The sequence below is a fragment of the Grampus griseus genome (assembly GCF_964374135.1).
Source record: "Grampus griseus genome assembly, chromosome: 4".
Lineage (NCBI taxonomy): Eukaryota > Metazoa > Chordata > Mammalia > Artiodactyla > Delphinidae > Grampus > Grampus griseus.
Genome location: NC_138997.1, coordinates 71282251 through 71309781, shown reverse-complemented (window position 1 = coordinate 71309781; position 27531 = coordinate 71282251). Strand labels below are relative to the sequence as shown.

The following is a 27531-nucleotide window of genomic DNA, read 5'->3' as shown; positions in this document are numbered from 1 at the left end:
GGTGGCACAGTGGTTGAGAGTCCGCCTGCCGATGCAGGGGACACGGGTTTGTGCCCCGGTCCGGGAAGATCCCACATGCCGCGGAGCGGCTGGGCCCGTGAGCCATGCCTGCTGGGCCTGCGCGTCCGGAGCCTGTGCTCCGCAACGGGAGAGGCCAAAACAGTGAGAGGCCCGCGTACTGCAAAAAAAAAAAAAAAAATCCTCACCTCAAACTTCATAAGCTTTTTCAGTGTTATATAATTTAAATCCCACTTAATTCTATTTTTTGTACACTCAGTCCTCAGTGAAGAAGACCGTATGACCATTCTCTTCACCAACCCTCCATATACTTGCTGCCTTTTATGTTGTCTAATAGAGTGCTCTGTCTAGGCCTAAGAGTCCAACTTCTTCAAACTTTTTCCTGAGAAAGTTGAAAGTTCAAAATAACTAGTAACATACGGTGACTCACAGATACACACACAAAATGGCCCAGTAAGAGGATGGAGTGGAAAAGGCAAAAGCAAGAGGGGAATCATGTTGCTGGTTCCTTCGGGTGTGATAAGCACAGAAGCAGCTAACTTTCTAGGTAGGGAAGTGTTTTCCTTCCCACTGAACTTTTGCTTCCATCCAAGAGAGGCCATGTTCTCAAAAACGGGGATCATTGCCAAGAATCCTGTCCTTCAGTTCTCCTAAGTCAAAGAATAGAAGAAAGGATATCAGAAAAACCACTCACCATTAATGTGGAGACAGCTCTTGGTCTGATTCTGACTACCAGAGCCTCAGCAAAGGGAAGTTCGTTTGTCTGTTCTCAGATCATGAGCAGGTGAAGATGTTCCTTCTCAGCTTGGACAATGAACCTGGATGATTGCCTCTCTTTTCAGCCATTCTTAGAGCTGAATTTCCCTGGGCACCTGCCACTACTCCATGATGAGGTGCCCGGAGTAAACAAGGGCGCTTCCTGTTGGTCGTGAAGCCACAGCAAGGCGGAGCAGTGAACATGGATTCCGGTGATGTGGACGAAGGCATCTCCACGGCCAGTTCTGGTAACTCTGGCTCCAGGAGCTGCCAGCTCCTCCCAAGTTCAGCATGGAAGCTGCACTTGCAGTCGAAGTTTAGATTATCACCGAGTGATGAATACTTTCCCCTCCTACTCACCCTCGCCAATTATGAGAATGTGGGGTTGTTGCCATCATAAACCTTTCCTGGAGTCCCCCGTTACTGGGTGGCTCAACTAATCCTGCATTGGAAATGCTGACCTCAACTGCAACCAAGGTGCCAAAGTGCAGACAGCAGAAGCTCATTCTCCCTGGGGTATGAGACTGTCTGAAAGATGCCTGCATCTTATTTTCAAATCCCTTCAGCTCAGTTCAATGAACATTTGCAGAGAGTTAAGAGCTAGAAGCAGTGTTATAAACCGGCCCAGGGAATAGAGGCCCCAGATCTCCAAGTTCTCTGTTTGTACTGCCTTCATTGAGGCTTTGTCAATATCAGTATTGGCCATCAGCCTAGGGCGGCTAGGCTGGTCTTTTCAGCTCACCGTGTCCCCCTGAAGTGGCATGGTCCACGTGGCAAGGGAGAGGCTGGCCTTCAGTCGTTTCTCCCACTTTCTCTGAGTCGCCCCAGGAGGTGGACGGAAGTACGGCTTTGACAAGTCCTGCCACGGGTGTATTCCCACCTCTGCGTTGGGTGACTCTCCCTGAAGTGTCTCCCCAGGGTGGCCAGTCCTTTTGCATTATTTGGCTGCACCTGGATCAATACTGTTCATGTTCCATCCACCCACCTATAAACTCGCAGCTGTGACTATGGAGTGTGTGGGGCAGCAAGCCAGGTGTACCTCAGGATGCTTTTCTTTTTTTTTTTTTTAATATTTATTTATTTTTTTAATTTGGTTGCACCAGGTCTTAGTTGTGGCAGGCAGTCCCCTTAGTTGTGGCTCACAGGCTCCTTAGTTGTGGCATGCGAACTTTCAGTTGCAGCATGCATGTGGGATCTAGTTCCCTGACCAGGGATCGAACCCGGGCCCCCTGCATTGGAAGCGCAGGGTCTTATCCACTGTGACACCAGGGAAGTCCCTGCTTTTCTTCAATGTCATATAGCTGTGCAGTTTTGGCAGAGGGGACAGCAGTCGTGCTGGGCATGTCCCCTCCTCGTCTCTGCCCCAAGGGGATGCTGCACACACCAACTCCTTTGACCTTGAAGGTGGAAGAAGACCTGTGAGTCTTCTGATCTACCCTCTACCCATCTGAAGGTAGCATCGTCTCCAGAATAAAGGAACCAGGAACCACATGCCAGAGGTCACCAGCAGGTCAGTCCCAAGCGCTAGTCATCTCAAAGCCAAACGTTCTAAACTGATTGCCATTATTTCTCCCTGCCCCCATCCCCTCTCCTACAAATCTCCTTGTTCTATAGAAACTGTATACTACCTACCCTCTTCATCCGTGCTTAAATGGAAAGAGGAACATAGAAAGAGTAATCAGGGTCTGTCAATGTGCATGCCCAAAGTAATGGAAATGAAGTAACCCTCTGTAATGATCCAAGGATGGATCGACCCAAATGTAACAAGAGAGCTCTGCTGTCTATGATCCTGACACCACCATTAGGAGTTAGTCTGGGTCCTGTGAGAAGCAAATGCCAGGATGAGGTTAAGCACGCAAGGACTTGATTAGGGAAGATGCCTGTGTGAGCGACAACAGGACAGGAGCTGAGAAAGGTTGGGAAAGCACATGGAAAAGCTTAATCATGTGTTTGTTGAATGAATGGGTGGATGGATGGATGGATGGATGAATGGATGAATGAATGGGCAAAGTATAGTTTGGAAAGGGGAGGAGAAAGGAAGCATCTGGGTACAAAACGATGTGAATTAGCAGAGTTGCTATTAAGTTATAGGCAGGGTAGATATTCAGCTGGGGCTGTACTGGGTGTTTTACTCCTGACATCTCCTCTGATTGTTCAGGTCTATTCAGACTGGTTGATGCCTGTGCTGTACTGATTGCTAAATATTTTGAAAATCATCCCTAGTTACATGGACTATCATATCGCCTAGAATACCTGGTGATGTTTTCACAAACGGAAAGTTACTTATTTCTGATGGCCGTCCCACCGCAACGTGGGGCCACGACACATGCTGCGAATTCTCGCAGATGGTGGTGGCGTCATCATCAGGGCAGCTGCCCAAATCCATTTGCTGTTCTGTGACTCTGATGGAGGGCAATTTAGCAAATTGAGGCTATGTCCATTCCAAGTTTCTGAGGAGCTGCTGATGTTTGCTTTACTCTCCCTAGGAAAGACTTTATATTACTTCCCCCCCCCCCGCCCCAGTAAAAATATACCAGCAACCAATGCTGGTGGACTTCTTTGTTCTCTTATAAGCACAGGACGGCCTCCTCAGACTGGAGAGTATTTGAAGAAAAAATAAACTGAGACCAAGTGAAATGTGACCTGTTATTAAAGTTTTTATACTCGCAACATGCTGAAGTAATGGGAATACCTGGGGGACAAACTGATGAAATGTCTAGACTTAAAAGCCAGGTGGACAAGAAGAAGAACTGGCAGATCCCATGAGGATGTGGGAGCTGGAGACAGGGAGGAACAAGAGAAGGGAACTCAGGAACCCCCGGAGATTGTACCAAGGACCCTGAACTCTCACGGGTGGTGGTATTGGGGTTTAGGCCAAGTTTAACTAGCGCTCCAAAGAGTATATAAGGGGATACACCTGGTATCTGGGGTGTACTTAGGTTAGCTGGACTTGTTTCTTTTTCTTTTTCTTTTTTTTTTTTGCGGTACGCGGGCCTCTCACTGCTGTGGCCTCTCCCGTTGCGGAGCACAGGCTCCGGACACGCAGGCTCAGCGGCCATGGCTCACGGGCCCAGCCGCTCCGCGGCATGTGGGATCCTCCCGGACCGGGGCACGAACCCGCGTCTCCTGCATCGGCAGGCGGACTCTCATCCACTGCGCCACCAGGGAAGCCCTGGATTTGTTGTTTCTTGTAACCAGAAATGAATTATGAATATCAGTCAAAAGTCAGAGACAGACTAATTTGGCTTTCATATAATTCTCCAGGACTGAAACTCTGTGCCCATGTCTGGGATGGGGCTGAACCACTTGGGTGGGAATAGCAGGTCACAGGTCACCAAGAAAAGAGCAATGCAGGAGCAGGAAACTGGAAAAGATGACGCTTTGGAGGTATAGAATTCTGAGGGAAGTGACATGCTTTCTTACATGCATTTAAACTCCCCTTCCAGAGTAATAGAGTGGTTTCATTTTCTGACACAGGGCACAAGCTCTCTTTCTCTCAGAATTCTAGTCATTGCTTCTCTCCTGCGTGGTAATGCCTTCACCCACCCACCGAAACACACACTGTCAGTAGCCCTGAGTCTGCACTGTCCCTCTGCTCACCTGGGAAATGGCCCCTTTTCATAAGCTGTTTTCAATGACTGGATTTGTTTACAGCACCTGTTTGCCACCCAGATTGATACAGTGGCCCAAAGTCACACACAGCCCTCTTCTTTCCTCTGTACCAAAGGTCTGCAGGAAAGAATAGCTAAAAATCCCTGCCTTTTTGTGGCAGGTGGAGACAGAAATGAGTTTAGGGCTGGGCAGCGGAAAACTCAAGGAATTTAGACTGCAGATATCCCACCTCGGATATTGATCAAACTTGTGAAAATTAGGACAAAGAAAAAGCTTAAAAAATAAAATCAAACCAATCATAAACGAATTGGAGAGAAGTAGAATTGAGCATATCCACCATCATGAAGAACATGGCATTTCCTCGTCACTCCATTAAAACCGCACACCCTCAGCCAACGTACCAATGACGTCCTGTGGCCAGACCCATGCCGATTCTCAGTCCTCATCGATGACTTTTTCCTTTCACTCTACTCCAGCCACACTGGCTTCCTGGCTTTTCCTCGTGCATAGCAAGCATACCTCCACCTTACAACTTGGTATTGGCTGTTCTTCCTGCTTGGAACACTTCCAGGTTCCAGGTGTCCACATGGCCTGCTTCCTCCCTCCTTTAATTCAGACTCAAATGTCACCATCTCAGTGGGGTCTGTCATGACCACTCTATTTATAATGACAAACTCCTCCCCCTTGTACTCCCAATCTTATGTACCCTGCTTTACCTTTTCTCACATCATTATCACTTCTAACACGTTATGTTAATTGTTTATTCTGTGTATTGTTTATCGTCTGTCTCCTCCCATAAAATTTCTTGAGATCAGGGATCTTTGTTTTTTACACCAATGCCCAGATATAGTCTAAGACATAGTAGGCGCTCAATAAATATTTGTAGACTAAGTAAATTTCAGAGGCTTTCAAACACAAAGTTTAACTAAATGCTGTTAATGTGACGAAACAAGGGCAAGAAAAGAGGCAAATGAAACGATAAAAAGACCTGAAGTAGCGTATTCACATCAGCAAAGGTGAAATTTAAGTTTAAAATCACTAAACAGGACCAAAAAAAGATATTCCATTATGATAAAAGATACTTTTTATAAAGAAGGTATAACAGTCATAATCCCATTTGCATCAAACACCAAAGTATGCATCAAACGTTAAACATCTAACTATAAACCAAACACTTTTAGAAATATAACAACAACTTGATTTTTAAAAAACAGTTCTGGTGGATAACTTTAGGATGCTATTAGAATGACCTTGGAATTGTGAACAGAAAATCAGACAAGACAGAAGAGATGCGCAAAAATAACGCAAGGTAATGTGACGATCTATAAGAGTTGTTGAAAGGATCTATAAATACTTGAGAATAGAATCAAGTAACAAAAAGATGAACAGGCTGTAAACAAGTGCTAAAACAACCTCTCTCTCTTCACATACTCATCAGAGAATTAAGGGAGAATCCAAGGAACCTGGATCACAAGATCACTGCAAGACTTGGAGTCTCCATTAGCCTAGTGAAGTGGAAGCTGCCGGGTCAGTTATGGTCTATGACCAGAACTTGTATAGCATAACTTCTCCCATATTCTAATGGTAGAAAGAGTCACAAGGCCACCCAGATTCAAAGGGATGAAAAAATACTTTCTATATCATGATGGGAAGTGTCAAGGTCACACTGAAGAACATATGGGATGGGAATTGTGGTGTGGTACCCATTTTGGAAAATACAATCTACTACAACAGATAATTGGAATATTTAAAAAGAAATTTTAATATATTTTGTTTACAATTTACCATGCAGTTGAACATGTTAAAAAATTTAATAAGTTAAGTTATAAAAGTACCCTAAGGGGCTTCCCTGGTGGCACAGTGGTTGAGAGTCCGCCTGCCGATGCTGGGGACACGGGTTCGTGCCCCCGTCCGGGAAGATCCCACATGCCGCGGAGCGGCTAGGCCCGTGAGCCATGGCCGCTGAGCCTGCGCGTCCGGAGCCTGTGCTCCGCAACGGGAGAGGCCACACCAGTGAGAGGCCCGCGTACCGCAAAAAAAAAAAAAAAAAAAAAGTATGCTAAGAAGGGATTATATGTGTGTGTGTGTGTGTGTGTGTGTGTGTGTATATTTTTTTGCTAGATTTATAAATTAAATAATAATGTTTGTAAATTACACTTAAAATCTAAGTAGGTGGATTCTTCTTAGAATATAAAAAACTGGAAAGAACATCACTCACACCCTAAGAAAAAGTAGAATAATCTACAAAATCATAACTCTTCTGGGGTCCATTAGTGATCTGAAGTTGTAGGGCAACCAGCTAGCCTGAAATCTACGAGAAGACAGGCACTTCCAAGGAAAAAAATATGAGTACTAGCTAATCTGAAGCAGCGCATGGGAAGAAGGCAGATCTGCCGTGAAAGCAAGTAAGAAAAATTCAGCTAAAATCTGTAGTAAATTTCTAAAGTCAAGTTTGGGCTATCATGAGAGTATAGACATATATATGAGTCACATATGAGAGTATAGTACAAATATTGAGTCACAGGTAAATAGAGGAGTCATACCTAATCAGAGGCTCTTCTCCACAGACCTCCTGAGAAAGACTGATGCAGGGTAGAAGGTGGGAGAAATGCTTCCTCATGGATCAGGCCTGTGGAAGGAAGATAAGGAAGATCAGACGTCTCGTCAGAAAGGAATAAAGCCTAAGGCAATGGGGGAACATCTTTAAAATGCTGGAAAGGAAAAACTGTCAACCCCCAATTCTACACCCGGTGAAAAAGCCTTGCAAATATGAAGTGAAATTCAGACTTTTTCAGATAAACAAAGACCTAGATCATTTATTACTAACAGACATGAACTACAAGAAATCTTAAAGGGATTTCTTTAGGGAGAAGGAACGTGATTTGAGACAGAAACTTGGATTAACACAAAAAATGAATGGCACTGGAAATTGTAAGAATGAATGGACTGTGGAAGTCAGTACACTTAACATCATTTTGGGAGCACATCTGTAATCCAATGTGATTATAACAGGCTATTTAATTTGCCTGAACTGCTCTGAAGGAAATTCAGCATTCTAAAGTATAATGAGAATGGTTATTTATGTACTATTTTGGGGAAAAGGCAACTTAGTTAAGGAAGAATGAGATTGGGACTAAGTTTATTAAAGGGCAAAGAAATTTTAATTTGTGTGGTCAAATGTTAAAAAAAAAAGTAATGGAGATAAGAAAAATTCAAGGAAGTAAAATGAGCATTGAAACTCTAAAGAAAAAAGGATTACATTTAAAAATCTATCACTTTAATAATTTAAAGCTTAAATTAAAAGAAAATAGTACCAGAATAATGTTCTGACACACGAGCCATCCTAAAAACACCAAAAAACTTATACTATAACAAACGTAGTAAGGTAGATAGCTAGTGGGAAGCAGCTGCATGGCACAGGGATATTGGCTCGGTGCTTTGTGACAGCCTGGAGGGGTGGGATAGGGAGGGTGGGAGGGAGGGAGACGCAAGAGGGAAGACATATGGGAACATGTGTATATGTATAACTGATTCACTTTGTTATAAAGCAGAAACTAACACACCATTGTAAAGCAATTATACCCCAATAAAGGTGTTAAAAAAAAAAAAAAACTTATACTAACCCAATATATCTATTTGACTGTATTGGACAATTCTGGAGAAAGAAGGAAATAAGGGCATAGATGAATTGACTCATTCTTTTTGTTTACAAACAATTAATTATATAGCTTTTGGTATGTGCTAATTTCTATTCTAAGTACTTTATGAATATTAAATAATTTAACCCTCACAAAGACCCTATGAGGTAGATACTATTATTTACATCTTACAAATGTGGTCAAGGTCACATGGTAAGTTCAAGATTGAAAATAAACATATTTTCCCTAAAGTCTTTGCTTTTAATCTCTGTGCCATACTGCTTCCCAATACAATAACTGAACAAAACCCTACATTTCAAATAAAGATAATTTTCGTTACTTTTTATATGCCTGCAGAACATTTATAAAGACTGATCATGTAGCTGGCTACAAAGAAAACTTCTGAAATTCAAAAAATAAAGATTTTATAGGTTATATTATCTGATCCCACTTCAATGAATAAGAAAAAAAATTATGAAAAGATGACCAAAAACTGTCTACTTGAAAATTAAGAAATACTTAGAAAATATTTGGCTTAAAGAAGAATCAAAAGGGAAATTACCAACCATCTTGAAAGCTATGAAAAGGCAACCTTTGTAAAATACTCTAAGACTCTATGAAATTATACTAGAAAAATTTTACAACCAAAAGCCCTTCCTTGTGAAAGAATAAATATGAGAAGTAAAGAAACTAAATCCACATTCTAAGAAATTAGAAAAAGAACAATAAAGAGTGATTATAAGGGTAAAATCTTAATATAATAGAAAGGAAAAAAGTAGTTGAACACATAAATAAATTTAAAATCTTGTTGTATTAAAAATCTATACATTTGATAAACAACCTAATTTTTTAAAAGGAGAAAAAGCAAAATTATAAAAGATCAGGAAGTAGAAAGAACAGATATTAAAGTGACTAAACATATTAAAAGAAAATATAATTTGAAACTTTATGGCAACAAATTTGAAAACTGGAAAAAACATTGGAAAGGAAGAGGAAAAATGATCTATTTTTGCAGATGATATGATTGTAAACCTAGAAAGCCCAAAGGCATCTGGTAAAAATCCCCTAGAATTAAGCAGAGAATTTTGTAAAGTAGATGGATCCAAAAATATGCCAAAAAAAAAAAAAAAAATCATTAGCTTTTCTCTACTCTAGCAATAAAATAGGAATGGAAAAAAATCATTTAAAATCAACCCCTATGGAATATTTGGATATAACAAAAAAAGGAAATAACAAAATCATACTAAAATATGTAAAAGGAGAAACGGAAAGACATGCCATATTCTTGGATGAGAAAACTCAATGCCATAAAAATGTTCCCTCAAATTGTGTATGGATTTCATGAAAACTCACAATAAGGTGGGTATTTTGGTTGTTTGTTTTTGGCAATTGCATAAAGTGATCTTAAAGTTTCTAGAAACAAATTAAATACTAAAGAAAAGCTAAGTAATTTTAGAAAAGTAAAAATGGGGCAGAGACTTCCTCACCAGTTATTAGAACTCTGTAGAAAGCCACTGTATTCAAATAAGTACCTTATTTGATCCCAGTTTGATTGCACATTCAAGGATATAGTACAAATATATGAGTAAGAAGATAAAGCAAAGCTTTTGCAAGAAAATCTAGTAGATTATATGTACTATATTGTGCAGGAAAACTTCCCTGATCAAAACTGAGAAGTCAAAAGCTATGAGAGAAAAGATAGGCATATTTAACTCTAAAATTATAACTTTTAAAGCAAAGATATCATAAAAATATCATTGACCATAATAGGTTTGCAGAAATACATATTGTGCAGATAGTATATTTAATTTTTATAATATACAAATATTTATTATAATTTGACAAGAGAAACAAGAACAAACCAGGGGACTTCCCTGGTGGTCCAGTGGTTAAGACTCCATGCTCCCAATGCAGGGGGCCCAGGTTGGATCCCTGGTCAGGGAACTAGATCCTGCATGCCGCAACTAAAAGAACCTGAATGCCGCAACAAACATCCCGAAGATGCCTCATGCAGCACTTAAGACTCGGTGCAGCCAAATAAATAAATAAATATTTTTTAAAAAAGAACAAACCGGTAGGAAAATGGACAAAGTCTGTGAATGGGCAGTTCACAGAAAAACAAATCCAAATGTCCGAGAAACAAGGAAAGATCCTCAAATTCACCCAAAGTGAGGGGAATGCAAATTAACAATGAGATATCATTTTATACCTACCAAATTGTCTAAAATTTAAAAGATCTGAAACACTTCTTGCTGGCTGGGTTGTAGGAAAGGGATCACTTTCACGGTCAGAATGAAAAATGCTACAGCCTCTTGGGGAAGGAGTATGGCGATATCTACTTCAAATTTAAAATACATATACTTTTAGGCCAGAAATCTTTTTCCTGGGAAACTCTCCAATAGAAATAAAGTCAGTAGAACATAAGGGCTCATATAAACTGTTTTTTTGGAAGGAGGGAGTTGTTTTATTTTGTTTTTTTCAAATTGTCTGTGAAAGCTACAATGTTTCAAGCAATAGGGAATGGCTGAATAAACTATGGCGTAGCCTGTGATAGAACAACACAGCCATCAAGAAGAATGACATAGAGTTCTGCTAATTGACAGGAGGAATTTCAGAAGTCATTGTTGACTGAGTAATGCACAGTGCAGAAAATAAAGGGTAATATTTTTCTATTTTTGTAAAACAAACGATGATCAGAAAGCACCTGTGTGTGTATGTGTGCATCTTTATGTGATTATATAGCCATGGGTAAAAATAGGAAAGATACATATTAGATTATTAATAAGGGTTATCTGGGTAGGTGGTGGGTTGGGAATTGATATGCTTGTAAGAGAAGAGGAGGCACCAAGCCTAAAAAAAGGAAAACAAACAAAAAGACCACCCACACATGACCACACACATGTACCTATGTTTAAATCCCTCACATACATGCATTTGTGAAAATGTATGAATGTGTATTGTTCAGACATAAAGAGCTCACCCGGCCAGTTCAAAGGACTCTGCCTCCCAGATAACTTTTTCCTTTCTAGGAACATTTGCTATTCCATTTGTACCCCTGTACCAAAACATTCCCCAGGTAAGAATTTCTGATTCTGGGATTCCCATTCTTAATTCTAAGACCTACCCTCCCATGGCATAGTGTTTCATCTCAGAAACAGCGCTCAGAAGGGCTCCAACTTCCTTCTAGAAATGAATATATTTTGGCCTTTCTACCTCTGTCCCTTCTTATCCATACTTCCTTCTGTGAAATGACTCCCAGGTTAACCTTTGTAAGTAAAGCAAATCACACCATTTGGGGCAGCTTCTCTAGGGGGGTCGGGTCATGGTTCTTCTCTCCCCACAACAGAGAAGTCAGAAGGTGAAGGTACCTGGATAATGACCAGTTGCTCTTTAGGTCATAAGTCCAAGAACTTTAAAGTTGTCTAAGTTGTGAACTTCTTCAGAATCAAATATGAGGTAAACTATAAGAAGACAAGAAAACGAACTCGAGATACCATTGGTCAGCCCACGCTGCTGACCGCGCCCTCGGTGTTTACAGAATGTTTACTAGTTTCACATTCCGTGCTCACATCCACCTGCTTCCCTCCGCCTCCTTGTGGTGGAACAATTTCCTTCACTTCAAAGGAAGCTCCAGGTGCAGGGAGGACCCAAGGGGTGTGGCCCCCCCTCAGAATCTGGCTCCTCTTCTTAATGAAACATCTCCTCCCTTCATCTTATCCCAAGTTGACTTTTGGAGCTATTCCTCAATTCATTCATCTGCTTTTGAACTCTGAGAGCGAGAAAGAAATGTAGTTTTCTTTTTTCCTCAAGTCACTGACCCTAGCTGTGTCATGACGTTTAAAACTGATTAACTGCAGAAACAGGAGGGATAATTACACATGTCACTAAAGAGAAAATGACACAAGTTAAAGGAAGGCGAATAGGCTGTGGGAGATTAGTTTTAAGCCATAACTTTTGGGATGGTTTGTTAATGCAGAATTAGTTAACTGATGCTGTGTCCAACCCCTTTGCCATATGGTATGCTTCTCTCAATAAGAATTAGGGACCATTTGTCCACCCCTGTGAATCTGCCTGCGCTGGCCTTGGCATGCCGTGGCAGTTTCAGAGCCTAGGCATTGAGGGACTTTGCAGCTTTCACTCTTGCCCTCCTGGAACCCTGAGATAGACAGGCTGTAAAGGAGCTCAGGCAAGTCTACTGGTGAATGAGAGACCTTTGGAAGAGAATGGAGGCTCTCACGAACGGCCAGCACTGACTCCCAGACTTGGGAGTGAGGCCATCTTGGACCTTCCGGCTGAAGGCAGCCTCACGAGTGATCCCAGGCAAAATCTATAGAGAAGTAGCTCAACCAAGCCCCAGAATTAGGAGAGATAATAAACGGTTGTGGGTTCAGCCACTGAGTTTGAAGTGGTGTATCATACAGCAATAGCTGATTAATAGAGTGGCTTGGATGTTTTAACTGAGTATATATCTTTTCTTTCTCTATTCTAGTGTTTCCTGTATAACAGGGCTCCTTTTTCATTTTTTTCCTAGAAATCTGGGAAAACACATTCTCTGCATGGACACAGCTAACTCCTAAATACCACGTATTTAATGATTCCTGGGAGATAGAAGATTGCAAAGGCAGGCACCACGTCTTATATCTACTCTTCAGGAACCCATACCCAGGATAGCATGGCTGGTGGGAGGTTAGCACATGTTGACCAAATTAAGTGTCTCCTGGGACACCTGTTGCTGCTTTCATCTCCTTTTCTTAATACCTGCATGTGTCACAAAACGAATAGTCACTTGTTGATTTGGTTTAGCTGGCCAGCTCTGCAGATGTTCCCTTGTTGCCTCACTTTTCCACATAGAAAGCTCTCAAAGATCCCAGCACGGAAGAAGAGAGCCTCTCTCCACTTGTGGAGGAACTGATCTCATTGGTCAAGAGTGTACTGATTACAGTACTACTATTGGCAGGAGTGGCAGAAGCACTTATCATTATGCCAGTCATCACGCTATTCACTTGACATGAATTAACTAATTCAGTTAATTAGTAATCTATCATTTCCATAAGGCAACTGAGGCACAGATGGGCTAATTTATCTGCCGAAGCGAGCACGGTTACACGGCAGAGCCTTAGTGCTTAGCAAACACTCTTGACTCTTCGTGGCTAATTGTATAGTTACAGCTGAAAGGTTTAAACTAAGGAATATTAAACATAGTCATTTATAAAAGTTATCTAACAAGAAATCACCTACAAATGACAATCTCCAAAACTTTTAAATATCACTGTACTTCTCATTAGTCAAGAAGCAAGTATTACTGAGAGTATGTGTCTGTGTGTGTACACAGAAAATTATAAAACATATAAACAAATACAAAAAATAACATCATATAAGAATCTTGGCTTTAAAGGCATTTACACTATTTTGAAGAGAGCAGACTTATACGATGAAATGGCCAAAGAATAAGACAAGATAAAACTGAAAAAAGAGCAAAGTCGTTCTGAGACCTCACCTCTTGCAGGGAAGAATCTGAGTCATAATTCAAATCTCCCTTTCACCTCGAAGCAAAACCACAGCTTTCATGTTTGGATGTCACGGCACTAAAAGATGGTTCAATAGCCCAGACTAACCTGTGTTAGTAACTAGAGTAATCTCCAGAAAAGAAAATTTACTTTGGGATTTAAGATGATCAAAATTGATTACTTTTCAAGAAGTTTAGCAACTCAAAGCTGAAAACACAGCTGGGGAAACACTTGAATGTGGGTCCATAAAAACTCCAGAGAAAAATCCATCCTTCTGCCTCATGACGCAGATACTACACAACATACATGAGCCTATGGGGAAGCAGTTAATATTTTTACACAACCTTGTCGGTGAAGAGAAGAGAAAAATGTAGAGAGACATGCCCACCCACATCTTTGATGTGTGTAATGTAAATATCTTTCTTGTTTTATTGAAGTAAAGGCTAAAGGATTACGTTAAGTCCACCTAGTAAATTGTAACATGGGGATATTATAACCAAACTTGTAAAAATCTGATTTATCTTCTCAAAATTTAGTGCCAGTAGAATTATTTTTGTTGGGTGAAAAATAACTGTTCTATTTTTTGACCAGCAGTTAATAGAATTGGGGCCAATTTTCTCTATATAGGATTATTTTGACCTTTCTGTCCCTGGAAAGATAGACCTCTATATATTAACAATGATTATCTCTGGTAGTATGATTAGGAATTGTTGGTTATTTACTTCTCTTTGCTTTTCATTATTTTTGAAATTTCTCAAAATAGCATATATTGTTTTTATAACAAAAAGATATTGATTTTTTTAAAACAATCAACCTACCTAATTTCCTTGCTGATAGACATTTCTACAGTATTCAAATAATTTGCCTTTAACTACTTTGCCTACCAAATAAATCCTTGTCTTCATTTTATTTAAAACAATTTTCCAAGGAGGATGGACCTAGAATCTGTCATACAGAGTGAAGTGAGTAAAAAAAAACAAATACCGTACGCTAATGCATATATGTGGAATTTAAAAAAACGGTACTGATGAACCCAGTGGCAGGTCAGGAATAAAGACGCAGACGTCGAGAAGGGACTTGAGGACACGGGAAGGGGGAAGGGTAAGCTGGGACGAAGTGAGAGAGTGGCATGGACATATATACACTACCAAGTGTAAAATAGATAGCTAGTGGGAAGCAGCCGCATAGCACAAGGGAGATCAGCCCGGTGCTTTGTGACCACCTAGAGAGGTGGGATATGGAGGGTGGGAGGGAGACGCAAGAGGGAGGGGATATGGGGATATATGTACACATATAGCTGATTCACTTTGTTGTACAGTAGAAAATAACACAACATTGTAAAGCATTTATACTCCAATAAAGATGTGGAAAAAACAAATTTTCCCTTCCAGAAGAATTCTTATGACCAATTTTCACTGATACTTGGAAATTTATGCCAAGGCTAAAAAAACTTTGACACAGGACTTGAGCCTTGGAAAAAAATTACTATGAGGAGGAAAGAAATTATGCCTTAAATTTTTTTTTCAGATGACTTGCTGTGTAGTTCATTAGCAAGAGACACAAGAAGTACTTTCTAAAATAATGGTCCAGAACCTTGCTCTTTGAGATAACAAGGCTCTGTTTTTGCAGGTGGCCTTCTACTCAAAGAACAAAAACTGGAAGCATCCATTGAATTGCCCTGTTTACATGTGTTGAGTCATGCTAATGGAAGAGAGCTAATCAAGCGCTGGGTACAAAGCCCTTTATGTAAAGGAAAAGGACCAGCTTCAGATTCACTAACCCCAGATGCAAACACTTTCATGTGTCTCTACAAAGACTCCAACCTACTGAGGAGGACCCTGGAGGCAGATCAGGCCAAAAGAAGGATCATGTGAGCCAGAAATGTGAGCCACATACAGAATTTTAGATTTTCTAGTGGCCACATTTTAAGTAAAAATAAACAGATAAGTAAATTTTACCACTATATTTTATTTAACTAAATATATCCAAAATAGTATCCCTTCAGTATTAGAAAGGTATTTAGATAATGTACATTCTTTTTTAAAAAACAGTCTTTGAATTGCAGTGTATATTACACTTACAGCACAGCTCACTTCGGACTAGCCACATTTCATAGTGGCTGCCTTACTGGACAGTGCAGCTCTAAGATGAAAATGTTATTCTCACCAAGTAGGATTACAGGGTCTTAAGTAATTTTTTTACATTGAGATATAATTCACACACTGAAATTCATCCTTCTAAGGGTACAATTCAGTGGTCTTTAGTATCATCACAAGACTGTTTATCACCACTCTCTATCACCACAATCTAATTCCAGAACATTTTCATCATCCCCAAAAGAAATTCCATACCATTATCAGTCACTCTCAATTCTCTTCTTTCCCTAGCCCCAGCAGCTACTAACCTACATTCTGTCTCTATGGATTTGCCCCTTTTGGGCATTTTATATAAATGGACTCATTTATATGTGGCCTTCTGTATCAGACTTCTTTTACTTAGCATAATGTTTTCAAGTTTTATCCATGTTGTAGCGTGTATCAGTACGTCACTTCTTTTTAAGGTTGAATGCTATTCCGTTGTATGGGTATATACCACTTTTTTTTTTTTTTTTGCGATAAGTGGGCCTCTCACTGTTGTGGTCTCTCCCGTTGCAGAGCACAGGCTCCGGACGCGCAGGCTCAACAGTGGCTCACGAGCCTAGCCGCTCCGCGGCATGTGGGATTTTCCCGGACTGGGGCGTGAACCCGTGTCCCCTGCATCGGCAGGCGGACTCTCAACCACTGCGCCACCAGCGAAGCCCACCACATTTTAACTATTCATCAGTTGATGGGACTTTGGGTTCTTTTCACGTTTTGGCTACTATGAACAATGCTGTTATGAACATTCATGTAAAAGTTTTTGTGAGAACATATGTTTTCAGTCCTACTGAGTATATACCTAGGAATGGAATTGCCGGGTCAAATGGTAACACTGTGTTAAACTTTTCAAGGAAAAACTTATTAAACCGTTAAACTGTTTTCCAAAGTGTTTGCGCCATTTTATGTTCCCACCAGCAGTGTATGAAGGTTCCCGTTTCACCACTGTTTGTTATTGTCTGTCTTTTTTATTATAGCCACTTTTTAACAAATGTGGCGTCAGCTAGTGTTTCACAGATTAAAAAATATTAAAACTGTGCTTACAAAAATGCAACAGGGGCTATGACATTCCTGCAGATTTCAGAAATTAGCGATTAGCCTCACATTTGCCAAGTTTACCTGTAAAGAAACACATTGCAGCTTTGTTACAAAGCTGTTTTATTCTCTCTGTGCCATCAGCCATTGAGGTGAGTTCTTTTAGCAATAACAATGAATACTTATCAGCAATTCCCCAGTGTTTCATATATATTAGCTCGTTAAATCCTCACACTGGCCCTAGGGGGTAGGTGTTATAATTACCACCTTCATTTTATGGTGAGCATTCTGAGGCCTGGGAGGTTAACTAATTCCCCAAGATTCCACAGCTTAGGGTCCATGCTTTTAAGCCATTAACTTACTTTATCTCATTTGTTACCACTGCTTGGTAGGAAGTAATCACAGCTGCATCTGCATCACCTGTGAACATGTTAAAGCACAAACTCTAGGGCTCCAGCCCAGAATTACTGCATCACAAACTCTGAGAGTGGGATCCAGCAATTTCTGTCTTAACAAGCCTTCCGTCATTTTAATGTATGCGAACATTTGAAAACCACTGATCTACGGCAAGAACATCATAGGATCACAGTTTATGGACAAACCCCTATATGTCAGATACGGTGGCAGGTGTTAGATGCATTCAGTCTTGAGGCTTCAACACTGAAAAGGACATTACTGTCCTTCTAATGCTTAGAGTCAAGTGAATTCGATAGATGGTTGGCTCAGCATTACCTTATAGTGTGATTGGCTCTAAATTAAGGTATGCACGTGACACTCCGCCCAGGGAAGGGTGAGAAAACTTCCCCGAGGAAATGCCTTATGGAGCCTCCAATAAACTTAGAAAGCCGACATCAGTTTCAGGTCATTCAAATCTATTTGTTACTCCTGTGACTTTCCGGAGAGAATCCAAATTCTAGAGCATGACCTTCAAAATACTTTACTAATCGGCTCCTACTTCTTTCCCTACTTCATCTGCTCCGTAGCTCCTTGCTACTCAAAGCAGGGAGGGGTGGGGTTTGTGCACAGCGTGCTGACATCACCTGGGAACTTGTTAGCAATGCAGAATTTCAGAGCTCACTCCTGACCTACAGAATCAGAATCTGCATTTGAACAAGAACCCCAGGTGATCTGCATGCATACTGAAGTTTCAGAAGTACAGCTCTAGCTACTGAGAAGAACCGAGCCATTCTCCAGAGCTGCCTAACTATAACCTCTGTGCAGCACCGGCTGCCCAGAATGCCCTTCCCTCCTTTGGCTTCTCTGACCCCCAGAGAAGTTGGACATCCTTTCATGACAGCACCCGGACTGCAGGTTGTTTATTTACCTGTCTTCAGTACTAGACTGAGAGCATCTCAAGGTCAGGGAGATCATTTTATTTTCCTCTGTAATTTGCAGAGATTCGGGACTTACTTGCTGCGTTGCACATAATGGGTGCTCAGTCAATGTTCCTTTGATGAAACAACGTGTGGGTGAATGAGATGTGACAAGTACTCAATGTAGACACCACATCTTGGGTGAATTTACCTCGGGGCTTATACTCCCCTCTGTCACAGTCACACAATTCTGGTCAGTTTTCTGGTTCATAAGCATCAGAGAGAACCAGACAGAAACTTAGGGCGACAGGGGACTGGGAAGTGGCCAGGAGTTAAAAGAGAAAATCTAGTTTCTCCTTTTGAAAAGATTGCTTTATGATTTCTCATCATATTTTGATTTACCAGATCCCACCTCAAAAGACAGAGACCGGGACCTGACAGGAAGTGAGCACGGGGTTGAGAGCTGGATTCTGAATACGGTGCTGATCCGGGGTGAATCACTTTGGTCCTTTCATTTCACCTCCTTGGGCTCTCTCTCCTCATTAATAGGTGAGGGAGTTGGACTAAGCAGTCCCTTAGGTTTCCCCCCACCCCATCACAGATCGCTTTAAACACTAAAGTTCTAATATTTGTTAGATATTAATGTAATCTAATGTAGGCAACTTTGGGAAATTAAGGTTTTACATGAACAGGGCTCTGGAGCGTAACCAGTTTGCAAAATCTCTTTCATAGGCAAGTAACACTAAGCTATAAGCTTCCCTTATTTCCACAGACATTTTAAAAAACATGGTATATTGTATTTTAAGGTTTTCATGAGAAGGAAACTATTGAATGGAACCTGCTTCAGAAAGATGTAGGCGTGTCATAAGCCAGGAAGAGTGGATTTTGATCGAGAAAGTTGGCATTTGCAATAAACCCAACTTTGTTCTGAGTGACTAAGTACTTTAGAAACCCCATTGATGCCTCAAAGAGTGCATCGATTAGAAAATACTGACAATTTTCACAACACTAGCCTTGCATGTTAAGGCCCCGGTGTCACGGGAGGGAACAGTGAAGCCCTGTTGGCACACACTGGGCGGCTCTCACACACGGAGACCGTCAACCTGGCCGGGCTGGGGAGACTAGGGCTCCCCTTGTTTCCCTATCACTCCCCCACCCAAGGGCTGGCAAAGGACCATTATCTCTCATTCTGACATCGGAAGAGAGAATCTGAATGCCAGGAAGGAAGTTTTCCAAATCGGTATAAAAACAAAATCCTCTTATTACAACAGGATGCAGTAAAGAAAACAAAGAACGATGCTCATGAGAGGGAGAAGGTTTAAAAGTATAAACAAAACATTTCTGAGAAAACGAAAAATTTCTGAGAAAACCAAATACCCCTAACGCAGTGCAGTTACTTGTATTTGCTGGGGAAAAACAGCATCTCTGGAGAGAGGAGAGAATGAGTAGGGCTGATTCATATGTTGCCAGAAAGATCGCTCACCTTTGTCTATGTCACAGGACTTTCAAATCTAACTTCAGTAACTGGAAGTCAATGGCATTTTCTTTCACAATTCCATTTCCCTTAGAAGTAAACTATTACTCTTTGGGAGGGAAGTTTTCATGAGTTTTGCCCAGAAATGAATATGGCTGTACAAGAAAGGTGGAAAGAGCTTGTCTTTTCATTAACCAGAGATTAAGGAAAATGGTATGTGGTAGTATTTAGTCATAAAGAGCTTTAATAACTTATCCTAGCTCGGGCTGGAAGAGATTTCAAAATAGTGAAATGAGCATGCAGTATGGCTAGAATACATCCAAGTCCGCCACTGTGAATTGCTCGACTAAAATGAGGGCTAACTTCATCTCCTTTACTCCAGGGGATGGAAGGGGAAAGAGGTTTGACTCCACAGAACATGAATGAAAATGAGTCAAGAGCCATTCTTACACAAACCGTATGTGCCTCTCAGATATTTGTCAAGAGTACTGTGACTAAATGGTAGGAAGAGGGTTAGGATAGAGTAAAATATCATTTCAACCACTTGAATTCTCAACTGAAGTAACATGGATGTGTTTCGTTTCTGCTAGAGCTACAGAGAATGTGTAACTATCCAGAGATTTATATGTAGTCCTCCTAGAATCCTCATACAAACAGCCCGATGAGGTAGGTCTATTATTGATCCCATTTTATAGAAGAGTTTAGTAGCTTGCCCACGGCTGCTTGGCTAACGAGTAGCAAAGGTAGAATGTAAACACGGGTCTGTTTGCACCTGGAGCTCAAGTTCTACGTTTTGAACTTCTTTTAGTTTAAATGACAACCTTGCACTGAAAAATCTATTACATTTATAGGTAGTTACTCCTTAAAGGAAGATAGGTTTTTCTGATTTCGAAGTTACTTTCGTAACCTATGCTCTTATCGCTGTCCTTTCTGTTTGCCTCTGAGAAGCAGACTCTCAGTTTCTCCTTTTCTTGAGGATCTTCACTGTCACCTTCTTACTGGCTGTCTCCTCTCAATACACTCATGCTCCAGTTTCTCTTGTTTTGAATAATTCTTTACTTGACTCTTTTGTACCTTCTAATAATTACTCTATTTCTCTCCTTTCCTCAACAAGTGGTCTCTTTTGCTGAGACTTCCTGGCTCTCACTGCCCACCCCCGACTCTGCTGCAGTTGCATCCTCACGGGCACTTGTGATCTCTAACCACCAAACCCGAAGGCCTTTCCTTGTTGTCGTTCACCTTGACCTTTCCGCAGCATTTGGTCCTGCAGATCATCCACTGCTTGGAGAGCTGCTTGTGCACATTAGACACACAAAAATTTAATAAATGATTGGTTAAAACTATACTCAAGATTTTATAATTCTTAAATACAATGTATATATGATTAAAAACAAGAAAAAAAATTTTACATGTAAACGTCCTTCTACATTTTTAAAGAATTTATAAGGGGCTTCCCTGGTGGCGCAGTGGTTGAGAGTCCGCCTGCCGATGCAGGGGACACGGGTTTGAGCCCCGGTCCGGGAAGATCCCACATGCCACGGAGTGGCTAGGCCCGTGAGCGATGTCCGCTGAGCCTGCGCGTCCCGAGCCTGTGCTCCGCAATGGGAGAGGCCACAACAGTGAGAGGTCCGCGTACCGCAAACAAAAAAACAAACAAACAAAAACAAACAAAAGGAATTCATAAGAAAATGATTCTAGTTAAGGAAACTGCCCAACATTTCAACAACAGCCCTCTTTTGCAGAGTAAGGAATAAATTCAATAGTATTTAAAAAGATTTATATATATTTGATTAATATTTTAAAAATTATAGGTATATAACATATAAAAATTAACTCAAAATGGATCATTGGCATGGTGACTGCAGTTAAAAATACTGTATTATATATTTGAAAGTCGCTAAGAGAGTGGATATTAAAAGTTCTTACCACAACTTTTTTTAATTAAAAAAAATTTTTTATTGGAGTGTGGTTGCTTTGCGATGTTGTGTTGGTTTCTGCTGTATGGCACGGTGAATCAGCCACACGTATACATATATCCTCTCTTCCTTGGATTTAATGGTAATGTTTTAGTGTATGTCTATTCGAGCTATTTATAAAAGCAATATATTCATAAATTTTTTTTAAATTAGATAATACCGTAATTCTATATTCTAATCTGCCTCTTTAACATAATAAATTTTGTGACTACTTCTTTAAAAATAGCTCTTACCACATTAAGAAAATTTTATAACGGACTTCCCTGGTGACGCAGTGGTTAAGAATCTGCTGCCAATGCAGGGGACACGGGTTTGAGCCCTGGTCCGGGAGGATCCCACATGCCACAGAGCAACTAAGCCCATGTGCCACAACTACGGAGCTCACGTGCCACAATTCCTGAAGCCCACACGCCTAGAGCCCATGCTCTGCAACAAGAGAAACCACCGCAATGAGAAACCCTCACACTGCAACGAAGAGTAGCCCCTGCTTGCCGCCAACTAGAGAAAACCCATGTGCAGCCAAAAATAAATAAATAAATTTATAAAAAAGAAAATTTTCTGACTATATGTAGTGATGGGTCTTACCTAAACTCAATGGTATGATTTTGCAATACACACATATATCAAATCATTATGTTGTATATCTAAAACGAATACAATGTTATATGTCCATTATACTTCAATTTTAAAAGAAGGATCATTGACTTAAATGCAAGAGCAAAAGCTAAAACTCTTAGAATAAAACACGAGTCAATCTTCATGAATTGAAGATTGAATTAGGCAATGATTTCTTAGATATAACACATAAGAAAAAAGAACAAAAGAATAAATTGGTCTTCATCAAAATTAAAAAACTTTTGTGCTCCAAAGGACACCATCAAGAAGATGAAAAGAGAAGCCATGCAACAAGAGAAAATATTTGCAAAGCATATATCAGATAAGGAACTTATCTTCAGAATATATAAAAACTTTCCAGGTTTGCCTCAATTTCTGTGTTTGAGCAATAAAGTGAAAATAATTTTAAAAAGAATATATAAGGAACTATTACAACACAGCAACAAAAAGACAAGCAAGCCAGTTGAAAACAGGGCAAATGATTCGAATAGACATTTCTCCACGGAAGATATACAAATGGTCAAAAAGTACACGAAAAGATGTTCAGCGTCACAAATTTTTAGGGAAATCAAAATCAAAATCATGAGATACCACTTCACACCCAGTAGGATAGCTGAAATAAAAAAGACAGACAAATGTTGGCCTACAATAAGATATCATTTCATACCCATTAGGATGGTTATTATTTAAAAAAAGCAAAACAGAAAAAAGTCAACCCAGGATATGGAGAAATTAGAACCCTTGTGCATTGCTGATGAAAATGTAAAATTGTGCAGCTACTATGGAAAACAGTATGGTAGTTCCCCCCCCCAAAATTAAACATTGAATTACCACATGATCCAGCAATCTCACTTCTGGGTATGTATCAAAAAGAATTGAAAGCAGGGACTCAAACAGATCTTTGTACACCATGTCTAGAGCAGCATTATACAGCATAGCCAAAAGGTTAAAGCAACTCAAGTGTCCATCAATGGATGAATGGATAAACAAAATGTGGTGTATACACACAATGGAATACTACTCAGCCTTAAAAATGAAGGAAATTCTGACCCATGCTATGACATAGATAAACCTCGAAGACATAAGGCTAAGTGAAATAGGCCAGTCACAAAAGGACAAATACTGTGTGATTCCACTTATATGAAGTATCTAGAGTAGTCAAATTCATAGAGACAGAAAGTAGAATGGTGGCTGCGAGGGGCTTAGGGAGAGAGGAATGGAAAGTTATTGTTTAATGGGTACAGATTTTCACGTTGGGTAGATGAAAAAGTTCTGGAGATGGATGGTGGTGACGGTTATACAGCAAGGGAATGTACTTAATGCCACTGAACTACTTAAATATGGCAAAAACAAAACAAAACCAATGAAGGAAACAAAAAAGCAAATGTTGGCAAGGATACAAACAAAAAACAAATATTGGCAAGGATATGGAGAAACTAGAAACCTCATACATTGCTGAGTTTTTAAAATGGTACAATCGGGACTTCCCTTGTGGAGCAGTGGTTAAGAATCCACCTGCCAATGCAGAGGACCCAGGTTTGAGCCCTTGTCCGGGAAGATCCCACATGCTGCAGAGCAACGAAGCCCGTGCACCACAACTACTGAGCCTGTGCTCTGGAGCCTGTGAGCCACAACTACTGAGCCCTCATGCCACAACTACTGAGCCTGAGCGCCTAGAGCCCGTGCTCTGCAACAAGAGAAGCTACTGCAATGAGAAGCCCGTGCACCGCGAGGAAGAGTAGCCCCCACTCACCGCAACTAGAGAAAGCCCACGCGCAGCAACGAAGACCCAATGCAGCCAAAAATAAAATAAGTAAATTCGTTAATTAAAATGGTACAATCACTTCTGAGTTTGGTAGTTCCTCAAAATGTTAAACAGAGATGCCATATTACACAGCAATTCCACTCCTAGATAATATATATCCCTAAAAAAATTTAAAATAGATGTCCATATAAAACATGTACACAAATGTTCATAGTAACATTCTTCATAATAGCCAAAAAATGGAAACAGCTCAAATTTCCATGAACCGATGAATGGATAAACAAAATGTGGTATATCCATATAATGGAATTTTACTCACCAATAAAAATGAATGAAGTACATGCTACAACACGGATGAATCTTGAAAACATTATGCTGAGTGAAAGAAACTCGACACAAAAGGCCCCATATCATATGACTCCATTTTAAAGAAATGTCCAAAATAGTCAAGTGCATAGAGATAGAAAATAGGTTAGAAGTTTTCAGGGGCTGGGCAGAGTGGGGAATGGAGAGGGACGTGACTGGGTCTGGGTTTCATTTCGGGGTGACGAAGATGTTCTGAAATTTGATAGTGTTGGTGGTTGCACAACCTTGTAAGTGAATTGTACACTTTAAAGGGATGAATTTTGTAGTATGTGAATTATAACTCAGTAAAGCTTTTTCGGAAGAAAAAATAAGTAGGGATTAGCTACCTGCAAGCTAGTGTTCATTTCCTCATTCATTCATTTACCAAATATTTGGGGCACATCCCTTGAGCGAGGGATTGTGTTAGGTACTGGGCATAATGGCATTTGGAAAAAGATTCGTGGTGACCAGATTGGAAGGGCACCAAGAATTATATGGACAGGTGACAATACTGGGAGTTAGCCAATACAGAGAATCACATCGCTTCTCAGTCAAAAATCATTTCTTTACATTCTTTTTACCGTAAATAGACAAACCAAGGAAGGAAAACAAGCTCTTCTTCAGCTCTTTTGTGATCCAAAGAAAGCTCCGTGGTGTCTGAGGGGCTTCAGAAAAGAGCTTTAGAATCATAAAAAACAGACTTGAATTTTGATTTTGAAATCTAATGAAAAACACACCATATGCCCATCTTTGCCAAGAGCCTGAAGTGAAAAGTGAAGCTAGGAGAGCAGCAAGCGGTCTGGAGGCCTGGATCTTCATTCCTCACACATCGTTGACAAAAAACACTGTATATAGTGAGTGGCCAAGGAGCTGAGGCCAGCTTGGTTGGACAAGAACGGCATGTGAAAGTGTCACCTGCTCCAACATGTCTCCTTCTTGTCCCCTCAACCGCATTTGCCCCAGGTACATTCATAGATTTTAATGGGGCTGTGTGGCATGGGACAGTTCGTACCCAGACATTGTCTCTTAGGCCAGTGGTGTCTTCAGGGAGAAGGAAAGCTTACCTAGTGTAAGAAGACTCCCCTAGATGGTGTGAAGAGGACCGGGTTTGGAGTTATTGATTACCTATTAACTCTCTTATCACTGTCCTTGAAGTTATAGAGTGGTCCTCAGGCTGTATTCATCATCTTTCCTACCGTGAACTGCTCGTTAACATTTATAAGAAAAGCCCAATCAAGTTTTGTTAAACTGATTCTAACAGAGTTGAGCAATCTTGCTGAAAGTTTAATTTGCTTCCAAATAACTTGGTTGACTCTCACATTACTTCCATAAGAATTCCTACAGATGGTGAGCTCTTACGTTGAAAAGAACTCAGTTACAAACAACTCCATCAAAAAAATGAGATTTTTTTTTTGCTTTGAATTGATTTTTTCCTTTGACTCCAATAAAATGATATAATCCCAAAATAAATGCTCCCAACCTAAAGAAAATTCAAACATTAAAGGAATCAAATAATTGTTGGCTGTACGGAAGCAAAGTAATTTATTTCTCTTTCTAAAATGTGCCAGTGGGTAAGTCGGTCTTGAGTTACCACCCCTCTGAAGATGGATGCCATAATCTGCTCAAATATAATACTCTGAGCAACATGGATGGGCTTGGAGGGCATTATGTTAAGTGAAATAAGTCAGACAGAGAAAGACAAATAGTGTATGATCTTACTTACGTGTGGAATCTAAAAAGTACAACAAACTAGTGAGTATAACAAAAAAGAGGCAGACTCACAGATACAGAGAACAAACTAGTGGTTACCAGTGGGGCCGGGCGTGGGCAATATAGGGGTGGAGAGTGGGAGGTACAAAGGATTGGGTGTAAGCTAGGCTTAAGGATGCAGTGTACAGCACAGGGAATATGGCCAATATTTTGTAATAACCGTAAATGGAAAATAACATTTAAAATTGTGTAAAAATGAAACAATGCACAAAATTTTAAAAATAAAAAAACTAAAATTGTCAAGAAATGTAATGCTCTGAGTTGATCCAGAACCTGTTAAAGGCTCCACTGACATTGCTGCCCTGCTGAAGGATCCGAAAGTGGTTTTTAGGGAGCCTGCGCCCTCCTAATTAGCCAGTCCTCCTTCTGCACTTCCCACGGGAGGATTCCAGGTGGGTGTTCAAGGGGAGCGCTCAGCTCCTCTGGGTCAAGTGGACCCAGGATTTACATAATTCCAGCTTCACAAGTCTTTGAGGGAAACTGCATTTAGGAAGCAACGAAAAGAGAAGATTGTGGGTGTCAAGTTCACAATGCTCCAATCTGAGGGCATTTTTCTTTAGCGCCCCTTCACATTTTCAAGTGGGAGTGAAAATTAAATTCACTGGGAACAGAATCATCTCCAGGATTTCCGTTAGGCAAAGCCTGGAGGCAGCCTTTTGGTTGGAAGGATGGCGCAAGTACAGACTTCTTGAAGCTGAGGGAACGGGGCAAGGGTGCAGGTTTAGGATGTTTGTTTGGGCTGACTAGGGGGCTACCCGAGATGGGAGGGGTGGGGAAGCCCCCTCCGCCCTGCCTCCAGCCATCCCTCGGTGCACCCGCAAATGAAACAGGACTGGAAGCTGCCCTTGGAAGCCAGAATAATGGCCACCAGGAAACAGACCAAGCTCACACCACCTCTAGCAAAGGGACAGATTTTCAGTGCTAAGAGCTGGCTCTGGCCCCTTCTGGTCTGTGTTGGCCCATCCTTTCAAATATGTCCAAGGCAGTGCCAAAGCGTGGCTTCTCTCCCAGACCTGGAAAGAAAGAGTGTTGTAAAAGATGCAGTGTGCCTTCCAAATGGCCCATCTGCACACAGGCTGCCGCCCAGCCCAAGGGTGCTCTGAACCAGGAGCAAAGCCTTTTGCAACAGAACGGAACCAGAGGTCAGAGACAGGCTCAGACCTGGGAGGGGAGGAAAAAGACACCCACTTCCCTTTTCTGCTCAATCTTTGGGGTGATCAGGGTGGTGGTGGTTAGTCTGTGCCTATTCCCAACAGATCTCAGCTGGACAACACCAAGGCCAACACCCCTGGCTTGGATGGAGTCTTTTGTTTTGTTTTACATGACAGAGAGACACCACACTTTGATTTTTTTAAATGAATGATACCATTTTGAACAAAGGAAAAAAAAAAAAGATCCTCTCTACGTATCCACAATAAAGACCACAAATGTATCTATTTTTCCCATTACAACAAAACACTCTTCTAGCGAAAAGCCAAAATCTACACAATGTACTGATACTGGTTTTTTCTATTATGTTTCATTGCTTGGGGGGAAAAAAAACCTTCAATCATCTGTGCAAATATGAGTATT

At 40.7% G+C, this 27531-nt stretch overlaps 1 protein-coding gene across 1 annotated transcript in view; it reads right to left on the bottom strand.

The window, feature by feature from the left end:
• LNX1 (ligand of numb-protein X 1) overlaps nt 1–27531 on the bottom strand; it is a gene marked incomplete at its 5' end in the record, with an annotated part of 200104 nt that overhangs the window by 145951 nt on the left and 26622 nt on the right. Inside the window, one exon of the mRNA XM_082653048.1 lies at nt 6930–7015. The remainder of the gene's footprint in view (nt 1–6929; nt 7016–27531) is intronic.